Source organism: Nanorana parkeri, unplaced genomic scaffold, assembly GCF_000935625.1.
Source record: "Nanorana parkeri isolate BGI_ZX_2015 unplaced genomic scaffold, ASM93562v1 scaffold120, whole genome shotgun sequence".
Taxonomy (NCBI): domain Eukaryota; kingdom Metazoa; phylum Chordata; class Amphibia; order Anura; family Dicroglossidae; genus Nanorana; species Nanorana parkeri.
Window position 1 is genome coordinate 359,785 of NW_017306388.1, and position 10,462 is coordinate 370,246.

At 43.5% G+C, this 10,462-nt stretch overlaps 1 protein-coding gene across 2 annotated transcripts in view; it reads right to left on the minus strand.

The window, feature by feature from the left end:
* LOC108784611 (proline-rich protein 5-like) overlaps nt 1-10,462 on the minus strand; it is a 120,943-nt gene that overhangs the window by 91,752 nt on the left and 18,729 nt on the right. The gene's annotated exons all lie outside the window — the stretch shown is intronic.

A 10,462-nucleotide genomic window follows, 5' to 3' on the forward strand; every position in this document is an offset into this window, starting at 1 on the left:
CCTGAAAAGCTGCAGAAGCTAAGAGCAGCAACGAAGCGACACCATAGGAAAAGGTAAGTTGTCTCATAGCGATCCGATTTCTGGCAAGTTGCACATATAGTTCAAAATACAGTACACTTTCCCTCATAGGTCACTATAACACCTTCCAACCTTTTAAAGTAAAACCCTGCCAGCAATCCACCTAAACTCCACCTAGAATTGGACCATACTTGTACATCCTAGGGCCAATTGTTGACAAGCTCCACCCTTTGCAGGATCTATAAATTGGGACAATGCCTAAAATATAAGAGAAATTCCACAAACTGGCAATGTACATTCGCCACTGGCAGGTCCGTGGTGGAAACGGGACCACTTTTACACATAAAACAGGTGCTCTCCTCATGGCTTGTTATCACATAAAAGTCGCCTGCAGCTTATTGGTCAGCTGAGGGCCCAACCTGAGTTCAAACATGACAATATTTATGTATCCGTATGAGCCTCTAAAGCTTTCACTGTTTAAGTCCCCGAATCCCATTAACCTGCAAAAGAGTCATATAGTCAATGGTCCTTGTCATGAGGATGATTATAGATTTATAGGCAAGTTACTACCACTGGCTTAATAAAACTGAGAAGAAAGAAAATGAACATTTGCTCCATTAAATTAAATTGTTTCAATTAAGATATAATTACTCTTGGGAGTGCCAATTACACATGCTTTCAGTCACTGCCAAGCTAACGAGGGTCAGAACTTTTCTCCAGAAGGAATACAGCTAGATTATAAGATTGCTAAAAGATAAATAAAATAAAGACAGTGGCCTTGGTAAATACAAAGAGTTAAAAGATAAGAAAATGCTGACTTAATGACATTTTGCCAGAATGGGCAAACTGACAAGGTCTTGTTCTAAAGTGCCCTAAAACAAAAAAACAAAAATCAACAAAAATTACATATATTATATAAGCAATCCTTAGGTGTGGTGCAACATCAGTTTTTTTTTTTTCAGGTGTTTTACCTTTAGTTTAACTTGGTTATTCTTGACAACAACCCTTCTAGTCCTAGGGTGACAATGCTCATCCACTATACTGTATCTATAGAGGGGCAGCATTGTCACCCTGGGCTGCTTTCCTGATTGGGACTACAAACAGCCCCCCCTGGATATTTCATTGGGAGGAGGGATTGTGCGGTTCACAAAAGATAGCTTGGAAAGCTGATAACATTGTTTGACATTCCAGCACACAGGAAGTTAAAGGACAGAATCAACAGATATTTTATGTAAGAAAATCTTCTTAGCCTGAAAAAAGAAAGCGGATGCAGCAGCCAAATCCCAGGACTAGTACATTGCAGTAAAGTCAAATAATACAATAAATATATTATTTTTATTCTTCAGTATAAATATAATTCAAGCAACATTTTGGAATGCCTTTTTAAGACAGGTTTGCTTTGAGAAGATTCTGTGATTTTGCTTATTACGGACCTCTTAAAAGCCCACCTACCACAACCCACTGTTACCCACATGCCTCATGTTCTCCCACTTCTCTGTTGGAGCACCCACAAAATATGGGAACATGTGACCTAATAAGATGCAGTGCTCACCAGGCCTGAACACTGTCACATGAGGGAGGTGACATCAGCAGGTGTACACAGGTTTTGACTCCTGGAGTACAGGAGTGGCGGAGGAGAGAAATGGGGGTGGTATAAGTGGGTCAGGAAGGCGGTGGAATTTCATTACATTTTGTCACTTTGACCTAAAATTTGCATAATCTCTTCAAAGCACAACCTTTTTAAAAGGATTTAAATTCAGGTACCAACTACAAGAGGCAAGAAAAACACCTTCTGTTTTTCAGTCTGGACCCTGAGAGCATGGCTGAGCATTCTAAGCAAATGTCGTCTTCCTTAAAGTGACATTAAACCCTCAGATTTTTTTACATAAAACAATACTGTAATGTGCGCCTTACTGTAATCCATGGTAGTTTCCCTTCTCTTTGCTGCTCTTCCTTTTAAATCTGTATCTGTTCTCATGCTGGGCAGAACTTCTGTTTTGCAGCAGACTGCCTTGTCTCAGGAATGGATACATGGTGTCTGTGCATAGGTTTGTATTGGTTTGTAACCTGAGCCAGCACTACAGGAAGAGGCCCTGAGCTGAAAAGGGAAGTTCTCCCCAAGCATGAGAAGACATGAGGATTTAAAAGGAAGAGCAGCAAAGAGAAGGGAAACTACCATGGATTACAGTAAGGCACACATTACAGTATTGGTTTATGTTAAAAAATCTGAGGGTTTAATGTCACTATAAACTTAGAGCATAGGCCCCCCCTCTCCCCCTCGCTGAGCTACATATTAACAGGTCAGAACATTGTCACGTAGGGGTGCTGACGCACATGCACCACTATCACCCTTGAGAGAGAGCTACAGTGGGATCAGGTGTTGTTTTGCCTTTCCCTTCGTGATGTTTTACAAACCAGAAAGAACAAGAAGATTCCAATGTACTCCAAGTCCCCTTCCACAACAGTAAGGTACTTAACATTAAGCTTACATAAAGGTGACGCAGCAAAGTCTGCCTTCCTTATGCTCCAATTTCTCTCAAATGCTGAGCTTCCTCATGGCTACCCACAGTTCCCCACAAACGGCTTTTCTAGGCACAAGGGCTTCCCAAGACAGGGGGCTCTTCTTAACAGCTGAACAATGCCTCACTGTCCCAGGCTTTGCACCCATAGCGTGAAGCATAATCCAATCCTGTTCTGTCCTTAACAAAACCTGATCTTGTCCCTATCTGTAATGTGCCAATCCAGGGCCCACTTGATGATGCAGAATGTGCTAGTTTTAGAACATCTATTCAGTATAGCTGCCGAAATCTCATGCAAACTCTGTGTCAGAATATGACACAAGCTTCTCCAAGATAGCGCCTGGAGGCAATACTAAGAATGCCTTGGTCCTAGGGTTGGCTCCCTCTAGCTCTATTACCATTAATAAACACCAGTCACACAGAAGTAAAAGGGAAATTGACTAAGCGAGCATAGGATAGCTGTATAACTTTCCAATACCATTAGCCTGATGGAGTGATTCCCTCACTAATCGGGTATGGTGGAGACAGCCACTGCCTACAATCTTCCAGGAGGTCTAGGCTGTGTGTAAGAGAAGTTACATACAAGTGACTTACCACAGGATCCCTCTATATATGCATGGCTCTAAAAGCTTGCTCATAATAGGTTGACAGTAAATAAGCAAAGCTACAGAGCTTGTGGGATGTCTTCTTCCACCAGTTTCTCTTCTCAGTGGTTTTGTTTGTAAATGCATGCTTTCTGACACTAGAACCAAGGCATGTGTTATACATTTGGTTTCCAGCACTGAAGGCATTGAGCTAGCTATGGAGGAGCAATATAACATTTTATTGTTAACAGCTGAACAATGCCTCACTGTCCCAGGCTTTGCACCCATAGCGTGAAGCATGGGTGCTTCACGCTAAGGTGCACTTATCCTTCAGCATGATACTTTACAAAAATGATACATTTATTATAATCTGGGATATCTTTTTTTTTTAAAACCCTTTCATGAGGATATTATGCTGCAGTCATTTGCCAAGTAGTTTAAAGACTTATAAAACATATAGTCCATTACAATGAAGAACATGGCTGAGCTGCAGTTTAAGCTAAACTTTTATGGTCTTCTGCAGAATTTATGTTCCTCCTGATCAGCCACTTAAGAGGATACATTTGTTGCCTCATACCCATTGGATGAGCCAAAGAACAGAAACAGGACAGGGCCAAGGAGGTACTTTTATATGTCCCAGTCTGCAGATCATCTATCTATGAGACAATTTTGGAGTATGATCAAATACAATTTCTCGCATCAGCATTTTCACTTGGCAAAGGCAGTTTAACAATTTTTAATCACCACGGGGAGGGGGTTACTATATAATGAAAAAAGTACCATAAAAGTAATTTTAAAAAAAACAAAGTTTCCCTACGCTATGTTATAAAACATTTATTCTTACCATATTTTTAGTAAAACATAAAATTCGGGGTCACGCCGGGTTAATAGACACCAAGCATGTCAAGCCTTAAAATTGCGTGTGCCCGCAAAATCGCAAAAAACGCCCATAGGCGACGTTTTTACTGCTCATCAGTTTAGTGTTATCAGTGATTAATGGCTCTAAAATTATTGCTCTCACACCGACGTTTGCGGCGATATTTAATGTGTTTAATTTAACATGTGCAGCACAATAGGCGCAATCATCGTTTTCGCACATAGGCGCATCCGACGCATATCTGCGTGTGTATGTGGGGGGCGGGGACTTTAAATTTTTTTTTTATTTTTTCATTTTTTTTTATGCTTCTTTCTTTTTTTTATGATTCTTTCATTTTAGTATTACTTTTTTTTTTAGCCCTCTAGCAACTTCAGCGCGAAATTAAAGCTAAGTTGCCTACAAACGTCAGGTGGTCAGAATAATCTGGCCACTCAGTGTATGTATATACTATATTTCCAAAAGTATTGGGATGCCTGCCTTTACATGCACATGGACTTTAATGGCATCCAAGTCGGTGTCCGTAGGGTTCAATGTTGAGTTGGCCCACCCTTTGCCACTATAACAGCTTCAACGCTTTTGGGAAGGCGTCCACAAGATTTAGGAGTGTGTCTATAGGAATGTTTGACCATTCTTCCAGAAACACATTTGTGAGGTCAGGTACTGATGTTGGACGAGAAGGCCGGGCTCGCAGTCTGCACTCTAAAGGCCTAACACTGCACGCGAAGCAGCGCGGAGCGGTGGCGCGCTGCCTTTGCGAGCAGTGTGTCATGTCACTTTCTTCTCGGCACCTCAGCTTGCGAGAGCTCGCAGAGCTGAGCGTGCCGAGATGAACAATTTCAACTTCAGCCAATCGGCTCGCGCGTATAAACCGGCGTGACGGGATGCGACGTCTGGCCGGTTGTTACAGACGAGCCGATTGGCTGAAGGTGCAGTTAATCATCTGACTGCACTCAGCTCACACACTGCACGCGAAGCTCCGTGCCGGAGAGCTTTGCTTCGCTCTGCACGGCTTCGCATGCAGTGTGTCACGGCCTTTATTCATCCCGAAGGTGTTCTATCGGGTTGAGGTCAGGATTCTGTGCAGGCCAGTCAAGTTCCTCCACCCCAAACTCGTTCATCCATGTCTTTATGGACCTTACTTTGTGCACTGGTGCACAGTCATGTTGGAACAGGAAGGGGCCATCCCCAAACTGTTCCCACAAAGTTGGGAGCATACAATTGTCCAAAATGTCTTGGTATGCTGATGCCCTAAGAGTTCCCTTCGCTGAAACTAAGGGGCCAAGCCCAACCCCTGAAAAACAACCCCACACCATAATCCCCCCTCCACCAAACTTTACACTTGGCACAATGCAGTCAGGCAAGTACCGTTCTCCTGGCAACCGCCAAATCCAGACACATTCCTCAGATTGCCAGATAGAGAAGTGTGATTCGTCACTCCAGAACATGTCTCCACTTCTCTAGAGTCCAGTGGCGGCGTGCTTTATACCACTGCATCCAACGCTTTGCATTGCACTTGGTGATGTAAGGCTTGGATGCAGCTGCTCAGCCATGGAAACCCATTCCATGAAGCTCTCTACGCACTGCTGTTGTGCCAATCTGAAGGCCACACGAAGTTTGGAGGTCTGTAGCTATTGACTTTGGAGACAGTTGGCGACTTCTGTGTACTTTGCACTACAGCATGCGCTGACCCTACTCTGTAATTTTACATGGCCTACCACTTCGTGGCTGAGTTGCTGTTGTTCCCAGTTGCTTCCATTTTGTTATAATACCACTAACAGGTGACCGCGGAATATTTAGTAGCAAGGCCTATCACAGTACCACGCTTCAATTCACTGAGCTCCAGAGAGCGACCCATTCTTTCACAAATGTTTGTAGAAGCGTCTGTATGCCTAGGTGCTTGATTTTATACACCCGTGGCCATGGAGGTGATTGGAACATCTGAATCCAACGATTTGGAGGGGTGTCCCAATACTTTTGCCAATATATTGTGTAAATTGCGTGCAAGATCTTAATCAAATTAAGCAATATCCAAAACGCACCAGGCCATTGCAAACAGATTTTAAAATATCCAATTGTTTTTTATGAGTTCCTGCACCTTGTACGACATCATTGTGCATTGCAATAATTTACTTATTAAGCCTGTAGCATCTAAAATCACAAACTTGCCGTCTCTCATAGGCACGTGTGTCGGTGCCACTCCTCTACTCTGTACTGCTCGAGGTCTGCTCCTTTCACAGTCTCCAACAAAGATGGCTTTAATTCCCAATTGGAATTTCTGTTTAAATTAGCAAAATACATTTCAGGTGCATGAAAACAAAAGGCGCTCAAAGTGTCTTATAGTTTGCTGCTTTAGAAAGAAAATTAACAATAAGAAATTGAACAAGTTTTGTTTAGATGCACCTGAAATGTATTTAGCTGATTGAAAACTGAAGATTCAAATTGAGCTTTAAAGCTGAACTCAAAATAAAGCATATACTCAAAACGCCAGCCAAAGCATTTACATTTTTGTCCATGCAGTCCCGAGATTTAGACAGTTTTGTAAAGCTGGCTATACACCTATACATTTTGATCTGGAATTTTCGTTGCTGCCATGAACCCTCTTTCGATTCTAGTTCAAATACCCCATCAAGCGCAGACCAATGTCGATTCCGATAATCATTCGTTAGCAATACTAACTCACCGAATTTCGGTGTTCGACAGAATGGATTTTCATTTGCGCATGTGCAGTGTTCTTTGTGCGATTTTTTCCATACGAAAACCCGACTAATCCATTGATTTTCATACGATTGTAAAAAAGTTTTCCAGCCTGCCTGATAGAGGAAATCCGTCCAGAAGTACACTAATTAAAATCGTTGGTGTCCCATCAACTGATCAATTATCGTTCGAAAATCGACAGGTGTATGGGCGCCTTTACACAGCACAGCCAGGTGGCACCACTTCTATTTAAGGAATGCAGTGGTGTCCTTTCTCCATCCCCATTCTGCTGAAGAAACAAGGAAAAGCCAGCAAGCATGCATGTGCTCACTCTGCTCTCTCCCCCAGGGCATTAGCATGCAGCACACCTAAATGGCACCCTGCCCTTCCGACTCGCAATCTGAGCTCTGCTGTACAAGAACAGCAATTGGCTGAGGCCAAGTCAAATTCAGGTACTTACTCTATTCTACACTACTACACTAGCAAGTAGACCACCAGTGTCGACTTGCACAGTGCTGATGCACTGTTGCCTTTTTTTTGTTTGTTAGAACTTTATTGAAATGTCACAAGTGACAGTTCATTCAGGTCTATCAGCAAGATGCTGTGTGATGCAGTTGTCCTTCGTTGCAAAACGCATAACATACTTTTTTTAAACACGCACCAGTACAACACAGTAGTGTGAACTCTGCCCATTTAACACAAAGCAAATTGCCTTGCCTATGCATTGCGGCTGTGCTGGAAAAATTGACCAGCTCAGCCCCAATGCTTCTGGTGTTATTGGGCTCCAAAGGAGAAGTCCTTGTGACGCTGCTGTTCCACATCGACTCTAAAAGGTGCCCACGGGAAATGCCACGATCGTACGATAATCACAAAGTGTATGGAAGGTGTGTGACCGTTTCTACTGTACGGTCGCACGTCTTCAGTCGAACCAGCATGCTAGAAAACCTGCCGAGAATCGTACGATTCTCTGCGAGTTAGTGGCCTGTTTGTTCAACAACTGCCGAACGGGACGGTGTGCGCACACGCACACTGCCCCGTTTGCAGTCATCGGAAGCCTGCTCCTCATTGCAGTCATCGGAAGCCTGCCCCTCTTTGCAGTCATCGGAAGCCTGCCCCTCATTGCAGTCATCGGAAGCCCGCCCCTCAGGGGGGCGGGCTTGCGATGATCGCAAGTACGATCTGCCTGTCCAAGATGGGAGATTGTAAGTTTTTTTAATTACTTTACAACCCTCGCAAGACAAAAGTCTTGCGAGGGTTGTAAAGTGTATGGCCACCTTAAGAGCTGACCAATCACGTGACGGATGATGTCAGGTGTAATCTTTGCTCCCAGCTGAGGACAGCAACTGTCAATCACTGCATCCCACACTGCTCTCCTTTCCTCCAGCGGTGGCTGGAGCTACAGGCATAGGAGGGGTTGGGGTGGGTGGGTTACCTCGTAGCTATTACAATATTGTAAAATCCTTATCGAGAATTGTGCAGCTTAGCACTGTCAGCCTACAGGCTATCAACTGCCTTTTGGGTGGCAGGAGTACATTGATATATGTACTCCTGTGACCCAAAAGAGAAATATAGCCCCCCACCCCAAAAAAAAAAAACAGGAACGGCTTTACATTTCTTTTAACTAAAATAAAAATGAATGATGTATTAATTTGGGTCTTTTATATCGGCCTGGGGCTATAAGTGCTATAGGAAATAGTAAAATAAATAAATAGTGAAAAGTATGGTGTTATAAGTTCGTCTCACTATATTCTGACAATCACAGGCTTTGTGAATCAGTAACAACCTTTTCCAATAACCATCCATAAATAAACCTGACTTCAGTTACCTGGAAATCCGGCTCAGCCCCTGACATAACCTCCGCATTCAATTTCTTCCTGAATGTTCCTTAAAGTAAACAAGATCTTGTTGCCGTTTGCTCTCTGGTCATATTTAAATAGTGGAGAAGATTTACGGCTTCCCCAGCCACATGCCAAACAGCCGCCATCAGATGGCAATATCTCTGAATATAGCACTGTGGCCTTGTGGGAAATTACAATCACAGGCTAATCAGAGAGTTACAAATACGGAAATGGCAGTGTGCGCCAGAGAAAGGCCACGGATACAACAAAACTTATGACGAAGTTTTATCCAAGAGCCTCGGACCAGAAGGACAGCACTATTAATAAGTGCAAAGAACAAAGATGCTATTAAAAGTGAAATATCTCAAAGCAACCAGTCAGATCTTAATTTACTAAAGTTAGATCACTGTGAGTTTGGTGGCCATTGGTTACAGCAATATGCGTTATGAATGAAGCCAACAGGGGGGGCTATTAGAGGTTCAGCAGGCAGCTGTTAGAAAAGGTTAAGAAGCTAACGACTTCAAAACAGAATGATGTAACAAGCACCTCTGAAATAGTCACCTTTGCACTTGGTCATGGCACTTGTGACTATCAGTGATGTCAGACATGATGTGTAGAGGGCGGTAATCAGAAACAAAAGGCAGAGAGAGAGAGAGGGGAGAGGAAGTGATAGGGAAAGAGAGAGCAGGAGAGAGGTCATAGAAAAAAAGAGAAACAGAAGGTGGAAGAAGGGGATAGAGAAAGAGAGACAGAAAAGGGGGGGAGAAAGCGAGAGAGAGAACGGCAGGGGGTAGATAAACGGGGAGACAGAGAGAAAAACAGAGTGGGAGAGAGAATAAGAGGGGGGGGGAGCAAAAGAGAGAGGGAGTGATAGGGAACAAGAGATCAGGAGAGAGGGGTGATAGAAACAAAGAGAGGAAGAAGAGATGGAAGAAGGGGATAGAGAGAGAGGCAGAAAAGGGGAAGAGAAAGGGAGAGAGAGAGAATGGAAGGGGAAGAGAAAGGGGGAAACAGAGAGAGAGAGAAAAAAAGAGGGGGGAAAGAGGAAGAGTTGGGGGTAATAAAAAGCCCTCAGGGGCAGGGCCCTCCTTACCATCTTGTCTTGAATTGTATTGTGATTGTAATGTCTTCCTTATATTGTAAATCGCTGCGCAAATTGTTGGCGCTATATAAATCCTGTATAATAATAATAATAAAGAGAGGAGTGATAGGGAAGGAGAGAGCAAGAGAGGGGTCATATAAAAAAAGAGAGAGAGAGAACAGGAGGTGAAAGAAGGGGATAGAGAGAGGCAGAAAAGGTGGAGAGAGAATGGCAGGGGGTAGGGAAAGGGGGAGACAAAAGAAAACAGAAAAAAGTGGGGGAGAGAGAGAGTAAGAGGGGGGGGGAGCAAAAGAGAGAGCGAGGGATAGGGAAAGCGAGAGAGCAGGATAGAGGGAGAGGGGTTATAAAAAGAAATGGAGAGAGAAGAAGATGGAAGAAGGGGATAGAGAGAGACACAGAAGCGGGAGAGGCGGAGAAGGAGAGAGAGAAGGAGAGAAAAAAGACATGAGGAAGAGAGAAAGGGGAAAAAAGAAAGAATGAGGAAGAGGGGAAGTGATAAAGAGAGAGAGAATTATGCTTACCCTACACTTAAGAGTCTATTCATAAAACATTTGTAGGGTTTGAGTTTCAGATTCGCAGAGCAATATGGTCACTAGATGGAACTGGGTAGGAAATGCCTATGCATATCCATCTAGTGGCCATAATGCTCTGCAAAACTTAATAGCTCTGCACATTTTTATAAATACACCCTGCAAGGCTGAATGAGAAAAAACGCTCAGTTCCAGCATCCCCATTACCCCCTGCCGGGTTATTGTACTCTGACAGGAGGGTGTGCTGTTGTCAGAATACCCGAACAATGACTGCAGCTAATTGGCTGATTGAAATGTCAA